This window comes from Cydia pomonella, chromosome 16, assembly GCF_033807575.1.
Source record: "Cydia pomonella isolate Wapato2018A chromosome 16, ilCydPomo1, whole genome shotgun sequence".
NCBI lineage: Eukaryota > Metazoa > Arthropoda > Insecta > Lepidoptera > Tortricidae > Cydia > Cydia pomonella.
This window is the reverse complement of record NC_084718.1, coordinates 13,460,420-13,482,961: the sequence shown is the minus strand read 5'-3', so window position 1 is coordinate 13,482,961 and position 22,542 is coordinate 13,460,420. Positions and strand designations below refer to the sequence as shown.

At 35.9% G+C, this 22,542-nt stretch overlaps 1 protein-coding gene across 2 annotated transcripts in view; it reads right to left on the bottom strand.

The window, feature by feature from the left end:
- LOC133526352 (MOXD1 homolog 1-like) overlaps positions 1–22,542 on the bottom strand; it is a 122,347-nt gene that overhangs the window by 65,287 nt on the left and 34,518 nt on the right. The window contains exon 1 of one of the 2 annotated variants that reach the window (XM_061862939.1): positions 21,269–21,452. The exons of the other annotated variant lie outside the window; for it this stretch is intronic. The gene's annotated coding sequence lies outside the window, so the exon portion shown is untranslated. Of the gene's footprint in view, positions 1–21,268; positions 21,453–22,542 lie in introns of those variants that run through there. 2 annotated transcript variants of the gene reach the window in all.

Sequence of the window (22,542 nt, the reverse complement as noted above, 5' to 3'; positions counted from 1 at the left end):
CTGGACTATATTGGAATGATAGCAAAAACGTGTGTAGATAATTTTGAACAAATCGCTTTCGAGGCTGACTCCACAAGTATACCATGCCTCTTTTTAAAAGGTCTGCTATTAATACTGCAAGATATAAACATTATTTTTATTCTCAAGACTGACAGTTCTGAATGCCTTCCCTAGACATTATGCCCACAAGAATAATATGATCCTTTATATCCCAAGGAATTATCTATGTGAACGTGTTAGTAGCCGCGCTTAGCCACGTAATATAATAACACAAAGTAAGCATTCAAATGTACAACCTTATATTACAACAATTGTGACGAATAGGTAATCTTCTTTATTGCATTTATATATAATAAGAGCGGAAATATTTTGTAAAATAATACTTAATTTGAATTCTGAATACAAATATGATATCGTATTGTGTGAATGTTTTTATCCTTTACACATACGAAATTCATGACAAGCTGGTAGGTACCTAACTACAGTGACTATACTTGCCGCAAAACTAGGTTGCGAGTTAGGCCATAATGCCTATAATGTAGATAGGTAGGTATAGTAAAGTTTTCATTCATTCATTCATAATGCCATCTCTTTTCTCTTGGTCGATCTTAACAAGGGTAAAGGAGATAGCATTATGATCTCAGTCGCAAGTTAGTTTTGCGGCAAGTATAGTTGTCAAAAATTTTCTCGGTCTAGATCCCAGTGCGCCCTCACAAACGGCAAAGAGGGTGAAACGCCGGAGTGGGTTTAGTGGGTAGGGCCAAATTCTCCCCCCCCCCCCCCCCTCCGTCTTGCCAGGAGAGGGGAATGGAGCGGCGAGTCCCACACACCGTGCGTAAATGCATTCCCACTCCGTAAAAATAAAAGATCGTAGCAAGTAGTAGTATAATGTAGATAATCTGTGGTCTCGCCAACCCCTCCGGGATATAGGCGTGACTATATGTATGTATGTCATCTTTTATATCATACCTTAATATCATCATAGTAACGTGTAAAAATGGAACGACCAGTTGATTCCGTTGACTGTGCCAATTCAATGAGCTAAAGTGGTCATCGATTGTTTCATAGTTAAATATCACTATCGAGGCAAACAATTCCAATAAATAAACACATGGATTTACATACCCATGAGTGAAGCCAAGGTTACCCACGTTTCAATTGTCAGTGTCAATTATACAACGCACATTCCTCGACGGAATTACCTTTGCAGCTCACGTTACTCGCAATAATTATGAGAAAATGAGAAACAGCTGTGTGAAAATCTGAACAATAGCTTTCCAGACGTATTGATTTCTTTGTAGCTCAGCTAAACGTGAACTCTGAACCGAGACGGAGCCGAAATATAGCAAAAAGCAGAAGATATATTAAAATTCATTAATACAAAGTGAAAGTAAAACTGTTATGTGAGCGAACCGAGACAAAGTGAATGAGAAACCTTATCTTAGAAAAAATAACAAAATTAGCTTTTATTCCACTTTATTATTGATTAAATTAAATGTGTAAACATATGTAGAACACGCTTAATATAATCATCAGACCATTAGGTACTTATAAAAAGATTTATTAATTCATATCGGCACTTAAAACAGACCCGTCAATTTTGTTCAATGACTCATCACATTGAGCGAATCGAAAAGGACATTCTTAATACTAATCGTGAAGCACGAAACTATATAGCTGAAAAGTATTCTGTACAAAACAACTTATGTACTTCTATTAAAAGATTGACAATGTTTCCAGAGTTTTCAAAAGCTTTCTGGAATCAAATATTTAGCACCGGGGACAAATTATTTGAAATTGAAACCCTTTTAGGTTTTTTGAGTTGATTGAAATTTTCAAAAATAAATAAGATTTCTTCTCGGTGAATATAATTCGCTACTTCCAGTATCCAATGATATGAAGGATAAAACAAACTCCTACAAGACTACTATGCCACGGGACTCGTAAATGTTACAGTTTCAATATGTTGCTAACTTCGAAATATCTGCAGCTACTCAGAGCATTCCGAATTCCAAGGCGCATCCATCTGTACATTAGTAAACCTCTGTTCCCTCGCAAAGTTGCCGATGCAACAATGCAACATTGTGCGGGTATATGAATAATCTTCGCTTTGCCATGAATTCGCCGCTCGGAGATTGAGATGTATTGACATCTGTCTTCAATTTTTAACAAATAAGAAAAAAAGAGAACTAGAGCCTTCTAAGCATGTTATAATTTTAAGTGAGGAAATGATATAGTAGAACACATTAATCACCATAAGTGTCATTATAGTGGGTTTGCGACTAGACAATATTAGAAAATATACAGTTAAACAATAAACCTTATATTTTTTTGGAAGTCGGTAAAGTGAATACACATACTACGGACTTAGACATAAGATGAATGTCGCAAAAGTCGCAAAACGCATTATCCTATCCCATTATTTCCGAGCTCAATCCTCTCAAAGTAGTAATTCACACTCAAGTACACTTTAGGGGCTCGTTTTGTCAACGGAACCCTGAAATCAGAAGCGCGTCCGATTGCGGACTCGGCACGAGTGGCACCGCGAAGGGAGCAACGCCCGTGCACCTGCCGTCACGATCTGACATTCCAGCATCCGTACCTTCGCGAATTCGGAGATCCACGACGACGATTTGTTGAGCGATTTGTCCACCGAGTCGTCTGAGAACTTTGGATGTGTATGCTCTGTCTGCGAGATGAAAAATGAAGCTTCCGGATGGGCTAAAATAAATCTTCCGAAGCGCGGAAATAAGGACCGACCACTACGAACGGAATAGGTAGGTATTCGGAATGATGTCTCTTGAAATGTTGCGTTTAGTCATCGATTTTTGACGTGTTTTGAAATGTTGCGTTTAGTCATACATTTTGGTGCGTGCATCGGTGTGGCAGATTTGTTGATAGTTAATTAAATAAGTAATTACTACTTATATCGTCAATAAGATTAAAGAACGCGCCTAAAAATGGCAGTTGGCAAGGCTTTTCGCTCCAATTATAAAGGATTTGAGCCCCTGAATGAGCTTAGCGCACACGCCACAATTTCATTTAGTAAGACTAATAGACACTTTGCGTGCACTGCAGCGTTTTACAGCCTCAGTTTTACTCAATTTGAGTCGTTATGAACAATTTAATGGAAATTAGAAATTCTTCAAGCATTTATTGTTTACAACTAAATTTGAAGCGTTTTGAAAAACATCTTACTTAATATCGTTGGAAAGCTGATAATAAGATATTTTATAAATAAAACTGTACCTAAAACTGCAGAAGATTAAGTTGGATGACTTTTCATGGAATCAAAATGCTTCTAGCCGGTAACTTTAACCAGTAAAACTAAAATCAGCGAAGAACAAAGTTTGGCAACATGAACATCAATCCACTGATGGATCCATTGTTACAAACTTTCCCTCAGAAACTCAAAACTAGGCGTTCGTTAGCAGATATCGATCTTGAAGATACAAATTAAATCGGTCAACACTTCGAAACCGACACAAATCCATTAAACCATATCCACACAAAAACATTTGCACTAGCGCTCAAGAAGACTGTTACGAAAGGCGCCGCGGACCGTGAACATTCCACTAGTCACCGGGCATGAGCCAACTAGAACACACAAAAACAACAATACACACTTTTATCTTGCTAGGGCTTTCTTCCAGATAACAGGAAAGGCAAAACCCATTCAACTTTACGGATCAATGACTTTTTTCTTTACCCAAAAATTTAAATGGAACATTTTGTAAAGATCGCCAATACAATCAATTCACATGACATATATTTCTTTTAAACACGAACTTATAACAAAAGTGCTACAGTTTACATGCAAATGCCACGAAGCACGGAAGGCTATGGAAAGCGTTTATGGCTTAGTGACAAAAACAAAAACACTATCATATGAAGTGGTTCGTGCGTTAAGCCGTCTAGTTTCCAAAAAAAGCCTTATCTCTAGTATAACTTAATCCCAAGATCCGCGACAATTATTTGTAATCGAAGATCACTCTAATGCTCGTTTGCTAAAAGCGATGTGCCCAGTAAGCGTCGCTGGTTGTATATCCTCTTTGCTTGCACGATCATTGTTGAGTCAAGTACACGCGCAAACCAATATGACATGATTTCTAAATCCATAAGAACTATGGGTAATATGACAGCGTGCTTCTAATGGTTTGTCTAAACCTTCGACTCACTAGAGTTTGAGAAGCTACTGTAATTCCACCCCTGCTCAGAAGTAGTCCGTGCGTTCAGCAGCTGCACCGCGCATGCTCCATCCAACCAATTCTTTACGGGACCGTTAATGACTGGCACGGCGTCCGTGGCAAAACGGCTACAATGATTCCGTAATTAACACTATTCGGAGCACACCGCCGCCACGGCCTTGTTTCCGATTCGACTTGCTCTATCGTAAATCGTTTCACGAAACTGATAATAAACTGAGGGTTAATGGACAGGTGCGAGTGGACGATCTACAGGTACAATTACTCCGTGGTAGGATTGGTAGGTAAGATGTTTACGCGGAATGATACCATAATTGTATTAAAAATCGCAGCGCTATATTTTTTTAAGAAACCAGAAGGTAGATGACAGGTATTTTGATAACCATAACATTTAATTTACATTCATAAGCCTCATTAACAACAAATAGTGAAACAAAATTACTTAATTAAGTCTTGATTATAAAAACGCGTCATTAGTGCAGGATGTTCCAAATAATCATAATAGAAATTGTTCAAACCCAAAGGGAATCTGGTTAGACAGGACGAGCTAAATTGTGATTGTACGTTATATTCTTATTTGCCTAATCTAAAATTCCCAGCCAGTCGCTTTCCATTTACGAAAGGCTTCTCCCACGGGGGACAGATTCAAATGATTCGTTAAAATATCAGAAAAAATTGCGCGAGGCTATTGCTAAATTGACTTTTATTCCTTTTTCCATTTTTACAATTCAAAATAACCAAATTATGACTCATATCTACGTTATTTCTTGGCTTTTTTTGGGGTTTTAACATAATTCGGTGGAAATATTCATAGATTTTTCTATATTTTACAATATTAGAGGTGTTTCTCATATTGCAATTCTGTTTCCGCAATGATTTTTTATCAAATTCTGGCGAAACGAGATAAGTAATAAAGTAAAAACCAGCATCAATGTGCTTCCTAGAAATTAGATCGTGAAACATCTAACAGTCACGGGTCATTTTTTGTTAATCGATGAACGCTTTTATTAGACATGCGATAAGTGTATCGATGTTCCGCAGACATTTCACTTCCTTTCTTTTTGTCCGCATAATGCAAATGCCTCCGATCGTTCATCCCACGTCCTATGTTGCTCTGTTCTTAGTTATACCAATTTCCTTCACATCTCTCTTCAACTTTGAAGACAATCTAAGCTTTATCGTGTACAGCTCAAAGTTTCTTATCGAATTCAGCCCTAGAATATGATATGAGTATTGGAGAGTAAATGGCCTGTTTGCGCTTCGGCATTTTAAATATCGGCACAAGAACTTGGTTCATGACTGAATGCAGTGATGTCTTTAGTAGATAGGTACAGGATTGTTTTGATTGTAGATGAAGAAACAGGATGCTGTTGGTCTCTCGTAAAATTTACGATCCCATTCAAGTTTATCGTGTATTAGCAATTCCGTAATTTAATAGCTGAAATTTTCAAACAATGTGTGTAATAATTACAGAACTATATAAAGGCAAGGTTCGTTTTTAAGACGTTTACTTGTCACTATTATTTACTCTTCGTACACTCGTCTATCACTTACTTTCTTTACTGCTTCTTTTCTATTTATTGCACGGTTTGAGGGTGATGGTTTGATTTACCTATCAAATACTTTTACAGCGTCCGAAAGTATGTAATAAATATACTAAATGAATGTCAGCCAAGTATGTTTATGTATAATCTCCTAGAAAGTCATCTCACTTTTACATTACTAACGTGAGAAATATCCGATATCTCGAATTGAAAGCATACCCCGTAGCGTGTGAAGATTATTGATATTGTATCTATTGATAAAATGGTTTCTGCGGAGCAAAAATGTACTGTAGGTATCATGAGAAATTCAATCATAAGAAGAACGCTATATAACTTTACGTGCAATAAATATTTAACACTTATGCTGCAGTCGCTTGAATTCCATTCTTTAAAACTACGAGCAATCAAGCAGAATTTTTAACCGTTGCAACATATTGTAAGGGAAACGATCCATTCATTCTTACTTTTATCAAGCTAATGGAGGCTAAGCGATGTTCGGCAGTGTAACATAAGTCTAAGGAACAGTTTAACTTGTATTACATGGCGCTTGTGCCTTTCCAATTCTTTTTAAAACGCGGGAACGGACGTTGAAAAAAAGGGGCACGGCGGGAACACACCTGACAGTAGTGTTGCCAGTTTTTGAAAGGAACGAGTGAATGGCGGCTTGGCACAATAACTTGTTTGAATTTTGATTTTGAAAGAGATTTTTCCCATGCTAACTGGTTGGGATATACTTTCTCATTCCTCTGCAATTTTCCTGTAAGACGTCAAAGATAAATAAATAACATTTTCCAAGTTCGTGACTTCAAGTTGCTAGTTACCCGTAAATAGCTACCATCTTATTAATTTCTGACTAGGCTAAGTAGTTTGACCGCTCCAACTTGTTAACGTGCAAACTTCAAACAACATAAATTAGAGCGCCATTGTAAACGTAGGTCCGCCTATAATGGCGCTTGTACATAATTAGCATGTATAGTTACATTATTGTTTGCTAACCGTACCCCCAAACTTATGAAGGGACTCTTCGGCATATATTTGTCTTATCAAATTATAGAAAACAGTTCATAAAAAAGATATGTCATCACCAATTTGAATAAGGTAACATTTTATTCAACATTACCATAAGCTTATTTAACAAGCGTCAACGTAATAGACGAGTCATTCACATTGTATCTCAACATCGTTACATCATTCAGTTCAGTGACAGATCAGTCAACCTTACTCCTGCCTCCTGCGCACCGTGTTTTATCATTTGAAGCACGAGCGCAGGCGAATCGTGTTTTTAGGCCCACCAGTGTAACGTGACCTCGATACCCTTAATATGTAAGGGTAATAGAAAAGGGCTCTTATACTGGATCTTCCGTCGCCCGCGCTCTGCGAGGTATTACAATGAACTCCTGCGCACCATTCATTCGCCCACACCGACCGTTGCGTTCCTTTCCTAAACTCGTTCTTTATATTTATTTTAAAATTCGAACCGTACCTTCCGTCCTTTTTAGGGTTCCGTAGCCAAATGGCAAAAAACGGAACCCTTATAGATTCGTCATGTCCGTCTGTCTGTCCAATTCTGTCACAGCCACTTTTTTCCGAAACTATAAAAGCTATACTGTTCAAACTTGGTAAGTAGATGTATTCTATGAACCGCATTATGATGTTTACACAAAAATAGAAAAAAAAAACAATAAATTTTGGGGGTTCCCCATACTTAGAACTGAAACTCAAAAAATCTTTTTTCATCAAACCCATACGTGTGGGGTATCTATGGATAGGTCTTTAAAAATGATATTGAGGTTTCTAATATCATTTTTTTCTAAACTGAATAGTTTGCGCGAGAGACACTTCTAAACTGAATAGTTTGCGCGAGAGACACTTCTAAACTGAATAGTTTGCGCGAGAGACACTTCCAAAGTGGTAAAAAGTGTGTCCCCCCCCCCCCCCCCGTAACTTCTAAAATAACAGAATGAAAAATCTAAAAAAAATATATGATATACATTGTCATGCAAACTTCCACCGAAAATTGGTTCGAACGAGATCTAGTAAGTAGTTTTTTTTTAATACGTCATAAAAATTAAAAAAAAATTTTTTTTCATCAAACCCATACGTGTGGGGTATCTAAGGATAGGTCTTCAAAAATGATATTTAGGTTTCTAATATCATTTTTTTTCTAAACTGAATAGTTTGCGCGTGAGACACTTCCAAATTGAAAAAAAGTGTGTCCCCCCCCCCCCCCCTGTAACTTCTAAAATAACGGAATGAAAAATCTAAAAAAAATATATGATATACATTACCATGCAAACTTCCAACGAAAATTGGTTTGAACCAGATCTAGTAAGTAGTTTTTTTAATACGTCATAAATGGTACGGAACCCTTCATGGGCGAGTCCGACTCGCACTTGGCCGCTTTTTTAGGAACATACTTGGCAATATATGGTTTTTGGCTTATTACAAAATATTATTCAAAAAAAGATTTGTATTTCTTGTAATTTATATTTCAGGAAGACGCAGCCAAATTTTAACCAGATTAAATATTATAATTGTATCACAATACGCAACATTCGTGTTGAAAATATACCCATCGATAAAGTTCGATAAATATTCATATTTCACTCAGTAAATTAAATTCATCAGAACTTATTTCATCATGGAAAATATTGCTTCAGGCCTCGACTATAATTTCATTATCCAACTAGCGGGGGCTTCGAGAATGGTTTTCCATGTTTCTGAAACAACACCGGGACTGTAAAGCCAGTATTCCGCGGCCGTTCGCGGCATTATATTATTTGCATAAAGCTTACCTTGAGAGTGGAGGGAATCCTTAATCAGTTTTCGGTTTAATATTGTGAGTATTTATTTTCATATTACTCTCTAAGTTTGAAATCCCCCGGGTCAATGCTTTACCTCTATTCGTCCTTTACCTGCCGATTGATTTGATCTATGAAGTATGTGTCACATGCCGGCAATCAAAGATCTTGCAAAGATAACAAAATACCTGCGACCTCCAAAAGTTTTTCCCCGAATAGAGTTGATATGGCAAAAATGGATGAAAAATAAGTGTTTTGGGTTACTTAGACACTATGGAAAAAGGAACAGACTATATGCATTTAAGGATTATAAAATAACATAACAACCCTACTTTGTGTTCCAAAAAATGCGCTGTACAGAGTTAACGCACAACTATATATCACAGCGGAATTTCTGATAATATCTATAAACCTATTCTTCTTCTCGTAAATTGGCTCGTATGCCAAATACATATGTCTGAGCTATAGTGTCAGTCTAATTTCGCTAGAATATGCTGAAATCATAGTGCCTCATTAATTTTATTATGTTCGTCTTCTTGTGGGAAATCAGCATGCTTCGATTCACAAATGGATTCAGAATAATTTAAAAGGCACACGGCTTGAATTAAACAAACACATTCGCAGGGAGTGCCGCATCGAATTTAAATAGTCAATTTTTTATCAACTTGACTAATAAATCAAAGGCAATTATTTTGTAGATTTCTTCTTTCTTTTGATGTTCTCATTACGCTTGAATTAGTTTTTAGTCTGAAAAGACGCACAAAACATTGGGTTTATTTGACCTTAAGTAACTTAAGTCACCAAGAATTCAAAAATGAAAATATGAAACCTATTTCATTTAGGTCATCTTTATTGCCTTGTATAATATTAACTAACAAATTCATGACATCAGACACTTACTTTTAATACAAAGAGAATCCCAAAGTAAAGCAAAAAGTTGTAACGATTTCGAACCATTTCGTCTTGCCAGTTGGGAGCCAGTCGCGACGATCATTAAATGAAATCCCAGCAATCATTCATCATCATCTGTGATTTGAGCAGCGCTTAGCCTGCCAGACCGAGCTGCTGCAGGTTGTAATTGAGAAAAAAAAAGCATTCTGTGGTATGCAAAGTTTTGGTACCGCGGCAAATTAGACAACGGCAAATATAAAAGGTGCAAAAATAATGAGCTGTCAAGACAACTGAAATTATAATTTTGACAAACCAATAAGATAACATATGAATAACCTTAGTACGGTCACGTCTGAAAATATTGACACGAAAAATTGCCAAAAATATGTATACACAACTTTATTGCCCATATATTAAGGTAGTGTATACATATTTTTGGCACATTTTTCGTATCGATATTTTCAGACGTGATGTACTAATTACGTTAATTTATGAAAATCAAAAACGGAGTGGTAAATACGGGACCCTAAAATCTTTCTACGTTTTATTTTAACTTCTTCGTTTTGCTTTATTTAAACATACACTACAAACTTGCAGCCGAAATTCAAGTCGATTATGATTGATTTATGTTTTTATGATGTCGATTTTGAGTTCTTATTTCAAAACAAAATTAATCGACAGCCGAATTCATTTCAAACTCTAATTGCTTTGGAGATTGTACCAGGTCGATCTTTATCACGCAAGTAACGTTTAAAAGCCGATCAATAAGTACCGTTCTCAAGTTTAGGTATACAAACACACCCAGATACAGATATTGCTAATACCCTAAGTAATGAAACGCAACAATAGGTATTATTAAAGTAAATAAGTACATCTTGATTAATCTTCTAATATAATAACCGCGCTACAATTTCTAAGTAAGCAATTTTTTTCCTGTAGTTTTGACGTCATGCCATTATGTAAGACAATGAATGTACTTAATTAGAACTTTACAAATTGCATTAATAATTAGCTACTTACATTCTTAAGGCTGGCGTCCACTAGGCTCGCCGAGGCGAATCGCAATAATTCGCCTTCTATATATTGACTATGAAACTGCGTCTATTGACGAAGAGCCCCGGCGCGTCGAATCGAATTTACCATTCATAGTAAATGTATGGAAGGCGAATTATTGCGATTCATTGGATTCGACTCGGCGAGCCTAGTGGACGCCAGCCTTTACGTGGCTCTCTCAATGGCAAGATGTAACAAAGTATCGTCTAATTAGTGCTGTTATAAAACGCAGGTATATTACAAAAATAAACTTAAAAACGGCACGCGAACCGAAAGGAAATTGCTAAAATGTGTTTCTTCGTTAATGTTTCCCTTCATTTTACTCCCAGTGTAATTTTAGGCACGCGAATGAAGCCCTTGGGCAAAAAACCACTGAGTAAACGGTAGCCATTCGATATTATTAAACATGCCTTTTTGTTTCATGTTATCGTGTTCATATGTAGAGGATGTCCGTTCGGACCCAAGGGGTCATTACGGACGAAGCAATCCATACTTTTTGCCAGAATATCCTTGCAAATAAATACATTATGAGGAATTACTGGCGCCTTTGGTATTCAAGACATTAATTTATACCACTAGCAGCAATAAACATGTTGATAAGTGACTGGATTGTAATTTACATGCAAGTTGTATCAAACGATGACCGTGAACCGCAAAGTAAAGTACATATTGCTGGAAATTCCGACGTCATTTCGCAGTTAAGCAAATCAGGCACGCATCAACTTAAACCTATTAGTATTTACATAAACCAATTGTCATATTCATGATTTAGTAATACGAAATCATTCGATTACTGTTAACAACGTATTAATAGAACAGTTGATAGATAACTAAGGTCAATTGCACTTAAGTATTATGAATCAAAAGCTGTACTCGCGATCGGAGATGCATAAGGGAACTTCCAAAAGAATTTACAGACTCGCTAAAACTATAATTTCTTAACATACCTATTAGATTTTCTCAGGCGGTTAATAATTTATTTCAATCTGAAAATCATCATACTGAAGCAATTGAGGCATACAAAATAATAGACAGTTCCAATTAAATTAATCAAATGCAAAGAGAGCTACGGCTCCGTTAATTCAACTAATAATTATAACAATCCATAAACTTTCAGACGCCTAACAGTACAGACAAGTTCGTGACAAGTACTAACAGGTCACGACATGTCTCTATTTAGAGTCAAGATGTTTAGTTTTGAATAAACAGATGAGATGAGTCAGAGTCACAGACGTTTGTAATGCCCGGCGGTAATATTTCATTGCTTGTTAATTCATATTATGACTGCTTGCGCCGACTACATAGTTAGCACATGTTTCGGACTAACCAGAGAAATTGCAATATGATCTGTTACCTCCTCTGATTTCTACAAAGAAATCGGAGTTGAACTAATTAAGGCGACGCAAAAAAGCTTCGCTGGAATTTTGGCTGGACTCGAAAGGTTTTCACTGTCTTTCTCGTTTCTTACATTTCCTCCTCAAAATTCTCTTCGACAGCAAAGTTCCTCTGTTGAACCTTTTATTTTACCCTTACCTTCAGTGTAAAAAGTGACATTCTTAAGGATTGTTCTATTGCCTTGGCTACTCTGACTACGATTTACATAGGTAAACTTATCCGCGCAGATATCACCATGGTTCCAGTCATTTAGTTAAAATCAAACTATACTATAGTGAATTTGGCTTATTCTGGGCTCTGGCCATAAAACTTTTAGTAGCACAAAGTAAACAAGCAATTGGAAATAGAATTCTATGGAAGTCACGCCATAGTTACGATAGTTAAGATCTCTGATAGAATATGCTTGTAGTATGATGTAACATAGGATGCTTGTTTAAACGACAACTTCCCTGTTTCTCTAGGTATGTAATTCTTAAAGCCATTCCACAAACCAAGTCTTGGAAGGTGAATTTGCCCGAAACAAAGGAAGTTCCGGATCTTTATGTCAAGTTTAATGGGAGAATACAATTAACCCGAATGAACCTATTAAAACAGACTCCGAAAGATCTTTGCGATCAAGAAGTTTTACCAATGCTGTGTATATTTATTGTGTTAAGTATATTTTTTTGGATATTGGTAGCTCTAGTTTTTTTTTTTTTTTTAGTTCTAGTTCTAGGTTTAGTTCTAGTCTTATAATTAGTTTTAGTTTTACCAGGCTTCACTGAAAACCAGCGTCCCGTAGTGTGTCGTAAGACTAACTTCGGGACATCAAGCTGAGTGAAGACCTTTTAGCGCAATTTTCTGTGAGTATAATTAAATATTAATCTAAATTTTGTAACTTTTGTGCTAATAAATATTTCTTATTCTATTCTATTCTTATTCAATAAATTTTACTTTCATTCACCCTTGCTTTCCTCGATTTTACAGGATAATTTGTTTATAATAATTATAAGATCAAAATATTTCTAATAGGTCAGGTAAAATATATAAACTAAAGTAAAGGAACGTATCAATATACATACATTTACAAATAAAAAATGGGGGCTAGCTCGTCACCCGATGGTAGGGTGCCCAGAAGGCTGGTGGCATTACCGCGCTGTATGGCGATGCCAATTCGTTGGGCAAGGAAAGAACTAGCCCTCTGGTCACCCGTAGCATTAATGAGACACTTCGCTAGCTCCCTAAATATATAGGTATGTTTCTTTACTTTAGTTATATTTTTTTTTTGTATTTTATGCGTTTTAATAAGTTAGTTTATTTTAGGTTTTGATTAGCATTACCTATTAAATTTGAAAAATCTTGCAAAATTGCATCCCTGGGTTAATGAAAAAATAGGAAAACTAATATAAATAGTAAAGTAGAATGCTCTCGAAGCAAGAGGTTCGCGTAATGGCTGTATATTTTTTCCTACAATTTAGTTGGTAATGCGGGTTATGGTATCTGTATAGCAGTTCTATAACATAACAGCATATGTGTGTGCGAGTTTCTTTGTATTATCTTTTTATACTAGCGCGGTATGAATGCAGCGTCATTTGCAATCCCCCAAAGATATATCGTACAAGCTTTAACGTTGTATTAGAGAATTACTCGAACTCCACGAAAAATAAGTGTAGTTTTTGCAATTTTTGCATGTTTATATTCTTCAAACACATGACATATTATTTTATATAAAACGAGCAGCAAAATCAAATAGAACGGTTAGACTGAGTAAATAATATGATCAATGAGACTGATCAGAACTAGATCCAGGACATTCTTTCAGCAGTAATCTCATAGATTTTAATCTAGACAGACTCCAGAAACAAAGAAACACTTAATTATGTTCGAAAAACACAATACCAATAGAAGGAATGCACCAATCGGATGTAAAAAACCTACCTAATCAAAATCATAATCACACATAACGCAGAGTTCCTGACCTATCCTTCATACTTTTTAGTAAGCTACACAAACTTTAATGCTGTTGGTCTTAATTAGCACCTCCCACACTCCCACGGTATATTTCCAAACATGCTCCTGTCTGGGAAACATTATGTTTGATCTCTACTCTTATTTGACATGTGCTAAGTTGGGAACATTACTGACTGTTACGTTTTGAACCTGTTCTCATAATGTAAACATGTACATTTACCTTTGCAGATTCGCAGAAACAGAAATGTTACCGAGAAATCATTTGGTTTAACACTTTAAAGTTCACGTACGTGATGTGCATTCGTGTGAAAATTGTTTGCATACATATATAACAGTTACAAAATGTGCAAAGCTTTTAAGTTTGTTATTAGGAATTCGCCAGTCTTTAATTAATTTAGTTACCGTCCCTCTAACCCACATTGAAAATGACATGCCATAAATAATAAGGATTCGTTCGTTAATAAAAAAGCTACGGAACTCGAAACACTTGAATGGCTTAATATCGATACGCTTACAAACGTCATGATTACAAACCATGAATAGATGTCAGCAAAAAAACCCTACAAAAATCCAAAAGGTCTACTATGGCGTCTATGGCCATAAAAGACCCTTGAGACAAGACAATAGTAAGGACTGTTTGGTCAATACAGACAACGGAACGTCGAGAGCCTCACTATCCTTTGTTTTATTGTTGTATTGTTTGACTTGTTATAATCTCAAGTGTTGGCGGATGCATGCGTAAAAGGACAGTGCGAATTATTTAAAACGATTACGAATACACTAAATTCAACCTTAAGGCAACGGGATAAGATAAAGCATTATTTTCTGTTTTCTGTCACTGCGACAATGCGGATGCAATTCCGTCCATCAAAGAATTTATCATATCTATTTTAAAATATATTGGTATCTACTTATTTTATTATCATGTCTTGCCCTCAATGGGCCCCAGCCACTACACGTTTCGTTAGTCGGGTCCCAAAGTTGGTTGAAATTGATAGATTTACTACTTGACTGGACTTTTTGACGATAAATTCACAGAATGGATTAAAAACGGTTCTGGGTTAATACTGTCCTTGAAATGTCAACTCTGAAAGTGTAGTTATAAGGTTCAAAATCAATGAAAATAGGGAAGAAATGTAATTGGAAGCCAACCCTTTGCGCCAGCGCAGCTGACCAGTGAGAGGGTCTCATTGTTAACTTAGTAAGTGGTTTCTTCTTGTTTATTAACGGTTATTTTAACTTTCATTTGAACTTTTAGCAGCTGTTAGCATGTTTAAATTTTAAATGTGTAGTATGGTCGTTTGTCTGTTTATAAATAAACTAAAGGCGTGTATACACTGGGTCGACTTATATATTATAACAAATCGATGTCCTACGTGTTTTAGCATGAAATTGCCGCGTTTTGGTAAATCTATGAAATTGCGCAAGTCACCGTAACTTGTCATTACAATCGAAATACTTTCGCTAAATGATTGAACCTAATTATTAAGTATCTATTGGTTACTTAATGTAGTGGCTATGTTTGATGTGCGTGGGGGAACTAAAATCGATGATTGAGTTAACGTAAAATGTGAACTTTCGTGAGCTCACATTTTCATGCTATATATGCCTATTTTATCCTGTGTGCATCACGAAACGAGCGCTTTTGCACACATATTCGACCATCTCAGTGTAATCTAAGGCGGTTATAACATTGGATGCGGGGGGCCTACCGCGAAAATCGATACTCGCAAATTGCGGGGATCTTTCTCTTTTACTCTCACTAAGACGTAATTAGTTAGAGTGACAGAGAAAAATGCCCGCAATTGACGAACTTCGATTTTCGCGGTTATAACCTTATATCCCTGCTATAGCCCTGATCCGCTCCGCTGTGTGCAAGCGAAAAGTTGATATACGTCCTAGCGCTCTTTCGCTCTCACACCGGAGCGGTGTGCGGATACGAAAGTGTAATAACCGCGTATACACGCCAAGACTTGTTAGTCTATTTTTATACAACATGTGGACCGGAAGATCTATTAGCTCGACGCGGCCTCGACCCCCAGAGACCCTCATTGTTTGCAGTTCATACTGTTCACATTGCACTTACGAGAGTGGTGTTCTAGTACAATTACTAATTAATTTAAAATTGCTATGTACATGTGCACTGTGCAGTTAGTATTAACGGTAGCATATCAAACAACGTATCTGCTACAGTGGAATACTTTGGAGAATACAGATATGATATTTAAAAAAATATCTCGACAGTTAGCGTTCAAAAGTAAGTATCTAAGTAAGTATAACAATTATATGGTTCTGTATCTAGAAATGTATCTCTTTTGTTAAGTTATCAGAGAATAGTAGATATTGACGCAAAGTCTGATACGCTACTTATATGCTTACTGTACAGTCGACGTCAAAGATATGTTTACATTTTTTACCTTTCTTCTTCGGTCTTCGAAATATGGAGAGAAATTTAAACATATCTTTGACGTCGACTGTACAATGTTTGAAGCACACTAAAAGTAGTTAAATTTTTAATTAACTTTACCTCTAATTTTTTTTTTATATATTGCTCAGGTATTTATAACAGCGACTTTGCTGCCAAGAACCAGGCAGCGTCATTTCGTATGGAAATTTCGGAGCCGATCTTAAGTTATAAATGTTATAATGGTAGAATTGCCATTAACCTACTCTACAAGGTTTTGTTATATGTTCAAACCCTTTTTATTTCTAAGATTGGTAGATTCTCAAATATTATTGACTCATTTGAATATAGTCGTAAACCTACTTACTCATAGTAGTCATAGTCTACTCACTCTGAGTCATGACTTCATGAATAAGATAGGAATACTTGAACTATTTTGAACATCTTGTTTTATTTGTTGTTGCCGTGACGCATAGTGACTAATAAATAATAATTGAGGTAAATAATACGTACTAGAAGTCTGCGTACACTATTCTTAGGCTAGTTGTATACATATATTTTTATTTTTTATTAGCCTATTTGTGTGTCCCACTGCTGGGCAAAGGCCTCCCCTCTCGCTTTCCAAGTCTCCCTGTGCTGAGCAAGATCCCGCCAATCCTCCCATATCCAAGTCGTCCCGCCATCTCTTCCTCGGTCTGCCTCTGCCACGACTACTCTGGGGATGCCAGCTAGTCTATTTTGGCCCATCTGTCATCATTCATCCGGCAGACATGTCCAGCCCAGTCGCACTTTAGTCCCACTGTATATTTATTATATTTAAAAAATAATAGCGTTGGAGAAATTGTCGACCCTGCGTAAGATAAGTCTATCTATTGTATAATATCAATATAATACTGAATTATTTAAAAATAATTTTAGTGATTAGTTTATTTGGCACCCAACTAATTAACTTCTAGGATTATTGCCCGCATAATACCTACTTCCTTTTGGTATTTGCGCCGACTGCGTCACTTTGTTGAAAAGATAAGTAACACGAATATTTCGGAAACGAAGTATATTATGGCATTTCTGCGCTTTTACACTAATGCTAACTGTCGCATCCGGCAACAACAACTGTTCACGAACGTAAAAGTGCCTTAAGCAACTCGAAACGTCTTTCTGGATTTCCAACAATAAATCTATTCCTATTTTGTAAGATCCGAGTCAGAAAACGAGTTCATTTCCAACGGTTTTTGGCTACCCTAGTCATAAATAGGCATTTCGGTGTGAAGTAGAGTGACCTCATTTTTATACTAGAATTGTCACAGGGCTCATTGTTAATTCCGCACCCCAAATTAGAGACCGACGGGAAATTAGAATCAAGGTCGCTAATTTGAGACGGTTATTAGTTGAAATTATTTGAGTCAATAAACTTACAAGATTTGCTGTTATATCTTATCTTTGAGAGAAAAAATGCTATGTAGGTACCTATACTATTGCTAACTTGCTAAGAAGTTTTTTATCCTTGCAATTATTAACTGTAGATATTGCTATTGTCTATCTGCAGTTATTAATTGCAAGGAGGATTAAAGGCATAAATATGATATTCAATACATTTCTAGCATAACATTGCAACTGACTTTTTTCTTTTTATTGATGTCATTTGCAAAGTTATATCTAGGTTTATAACTTTACAAGTCATGCATTAGTATGTTTAATTTGATTCAATATGCATGTAGATTTTTTTATAATACAGCTTTGCCTATACTCGTGTATTCGTCCGAGATCACACTAATCTAATTAATTACTAATAAACAGTGCTATAACATTATACAACGCAAAAATTGCATGCCAATGTATTAAATTAATTAAAGTAGTACATACATTTTTATACACTTATTAGGTCAAATCAATTCAGCACGATCACGACCTTCATAAGTTCCGAATTGCAATCCGAGTCTCAAGAATTTTATTTACATCGGAAGGATTGACGTTTGATCTAATATTACCTACACTTGATCTGCATTTCAAGTAATTAAATAATAAGGTTTTCCCGAGGGGCTACAGTACGGAGTTCTTCAAAAAAGGAGTGCACAGGTTTTTAAAGGGTCGGCAACGCGCATGTAATGCCTCTGGTGTTGCAGGCGTCCATAGGCTACGGTGACTGCTTATCATCAGACGGGCCGTATGTTTGTTTGCCACCGTCGTAGTATATTAAAAAAAAGGCAGATTTTGTGATATCTCTGTACGAGTATTTACGGAAATTACAGAAGAATTACCCTTTCTATGACTTTATGGTGTTATTATAGTAGGTGTAAAACCGTGTCATATAAATTAATAACCGTGAACTCAAAATGTTTTGAAATGCCAGCTGTAGCATGCAATAAGCTGGAGTTAGACCAAGCCAAATCTGCAGCGATATAATTTGACAACTACTTAAAAATATATACATATATGGCAATGTTTCTTAGCTCTGTCACAAAGACATGTTGATGACAGGTAATTTGAATGGAGTATCTTAATATTTACACCATATTTAGAAAATATAATATTAGTTTAGATCAAGGTTTTAATTTCACAGAAAATTTACAACACCTAATAGGTAGGCTTACTAAACTTATGAATGTCTACGTGTACGGCATTTTTTTATTTAAATTTAGATGCCTAAATTTCACAATCGGTTAACCGTAGAATAATCATAATTATCAAAACTATTTAATTCTTTTTTTCTGTAGCGTTGTCACCTACTGATTGTCAAACACTACTTTTTATCGATCGCTGCCGAGTTAGCATGGTCTAACTCTAAAACGAAAATATAACAATGCCCTTCGAAACCTTCGAACATCGGATTCGTTTAATCGCACAAGTCGCACAACAATATCTGTCTCCACTTTACATGTTGGCGAGTACAAATACGAAGATCATGCAACAAATTAGCAATCTGTTCTTATTAGGCTTAATGGAAAATCGAAGCGTCTAGACTGCTTTAAATGTTAGTGCACATGTAGGAAACCTAGAAGAGAGTCATCCATTAAGTTACTTAGCTTTTTACTCCTTTTCATTTCTTTAAGCAGTTTATGTTATTTATCTCGAGGCACACTTCTTAAGTGGTTTAATGTAATGAATTGCCTTTATTCTTTTTTGTTACTGTCTTTATTTCTTTGTTAACTAAGATACACTTTTTTTATACTACATCGGTGGCAAACAAGCATACGGCCCGCCTGATGGTAAACAATCTCTGTAGCTTATGTACGCCTGCAACTCTAGAGAAGTTACATGCGCGTTGCCGACCCTAACGACCCTCCCTCCCCTCGTTGAGCTCTGGCAACCTTACTCACCAGCAGGAACACAACACTATTGCTTATTATGACACAATTTTAAATCATATCAGTGTTTGTTAGGTATCGGGTGTGACTCACGTAACAATGAGGTATATTCGGTTTAATCATATTCAATAAAATAAGGACATACCTACAAAATATTTGCGAAAGTATTGTTCCACTACATTAACCTAACCTATAGCGAGTATTTATTTAGTAGGAATTAAATAAGCTTTGCATGCTTTGCAGATTAAACACCCCTCACGATGAGTTCCTCCTTCCTTGACTATCCTGTATACCTAGTACTTCAGTTATGACTAACGTAATAATTTCATTAATTTCCTTTAAAAAAATACCATTTACGTTAAAATTCGAGACTATCCTAAAATAATCAACAGCATGGTAACACTATTAAAACGGAAGTGCCTCTTTAGCTTATCTGGCGCGACGAGTTTGAGGCCCCACCTGCTTTGCGTTCGTGTGGAAAACCCTTTAATTACAAACACAAGGCGGACGAAAATAAATGTGCCGTTTATTGGAAACAAAATAGTACTTATTTTCGGCAGTATGTAAATAAGGCGCCAAAGCTATAGAGATTTTATTATATACAAATCGATCTTTTACCACGGAATGGTGTGGAACCTTTTGTAGGTATTAAAATGACAGAAATAATGGAGGCCTTAGTTACCAACTGCGAACCTCATTTGGGTTAATTTCAAAACAGCTGGTCAATATTAGCACTGTCGAACAGTCGCCATCAGATATATCGGAGCGGGCAAGGTGTTTACAAATATCTAAACAAAGCTTCTATTGTCTGGATAATACCTGATATATAAAAAATATCTGAAGTCTTAACATGCACTGGAACGCCTGAACATTTCAGTGCATGTCACTTCAGATATTTTTGAGCACCTAGGATAAGAAAAAAAATGTTGACAATTACTGTAGTACTTGTACTGTAATACTAGACAGATACTATATGTGCAAACTTTACCTAATTGCTCACAAAATACCTAACTGCTATGCAACACTATGAGCTATGAGGTATTAACAATTTTGCACGCAATGTTTCGACATTACTTACCTTCCCCGGTGACTCAGAAAGCTAAACTTAGACATAAAATTTGTTTTATTAACTAACATAGGTGTCTACGTATAGTCAGTTGTAACATTATTAACATCACACAAAACATAAAAAAATTAAGACTGAATCTTTGTCTTATGTTTTGCTGCTGACTGGACCTACATAGAACACTGTAGTTATACTTACTAAGGTCTAACAGACTATTACATAAACTATACAAACCAGACAACTAAACCTAAAGGTTAAAGCGCTTGAATGTAGTAAGGTAAAAAATAATAATTTAAAACATTATGTAGGTATATATTCGAGTGATTATATAATACCATAATCGCTAATTCAATTGAACTAATTAATTCCTAAAAATCGTTAGCAAATTCGAGTAAACAAACCACCACGATCAAATGTGGACCGTTATGTTATAATTAAATTAATTAAGTTCGCTTTCCAATTTATTTACAATGAAATAGTTCGAATACCGTCGCTAAATCGTTCCCGAGCACACAATACACATTCCTTGCCTACTAAAATAAAATTAACCCTCAGATTCATTATACATAGTTAGGTTGCTAAAATAACTAAAAAATTTCGCCGGCCGGCTTTGGTCAAAGAAGCATACAAAAAGCAAAAACAAATGAAACTCACTTGCAATTCCTTTACACACTCCCACTAAGCACCAACTCGTTCACAAAATATAAAGTTTTTATACAAAAAACTGGAGAACTAAAGTAGTTTATCACAAAAATTCACTTATTTTGTTTACGTTTGATGGCATGACAGTTCGAAGTTTGCGCGCATGCGTAATAACGCCCGATCGGCCTGCCGACGTTGGACTGACTGAACTCGAAATGAACGAAACGGAACGAACGACCGCGCTCGGTGTTACCCACTTTGGCTAAATGAAAGTCCCCAAAATTTTATAGTGCAAAGAATAGTTAAATTAGCACTTCATTAAGCTTGAACTTTGGTTTTTATTATTATACTTGTTACTTGTAATGATTTACTAATAGGCAGATAATTTTTATTTATTCGGGTACGCGGTAGTGAACCTCGCCAAGATGATTCAAAATGAAAGTTTTGAATTATTTTTAAATATTTTATAAAAAAAAAGGTAAACAAAATTTTATTTGTTTTAAGTAAATTCTGGTAAAATATTGATTCAGAAATATTAGTTCACACAGAAATGCAATGCGTATTTATTTAGGACCATATCAAATTTATAGTGCTAGCTCGTTATAACTTCCAGTAGAATCCGTTTATTATGACTCTGCTTATTTTGACCAACCGCTTGCTATGACGTAATTAGTGTGTGAAGTTTGGTTTTCATATAAAATTATTCGTAATAAAGTCGGATAAGATGACTTCGCTTGTAGTGACAAATCGCTTACCATGTTCTATAAATCCTATTTTCAAGAAATTATGACCAGGTTATACTGAGACATGCGCTGCTTTTCGTGGCCATCCCCCGTCCCGTACCGTCCTTCTCTGCGTAACCGTTTGAAGCGTGTATGGCGTGCAAGTTGTTTTAGTTTTGATTCTCAGTGATTGTAACTGAGTTCTGACTATACCTCTAACACTGAAATGAAAATAAACAGACTTTTTTCAATTGATAATTGGTATCAACAAAATTAATAAATCTCATCTTTCACAAAAGAATTTATGATTCATTTTGAAGATTAAGAAGGAAGGAATTAAGAAATTGATCAACTATGTTTTATATGGCATCCGCTTAGTAAGACGTATTTGTCACTTCTTTTCTACTGTATTTAAATTTGCGATGTGTTACGAATTTGCCAAATTGGCAACATTGTGTAAAGGAGAAAAAAGTGTGTTGGTTGAAGGGTGAATTGTAGATGTGTGAGTATGCGCTTACGCATCTGTCGAGTCGAGAAGGGTGTTTGTAAAAAAACATCAATGAA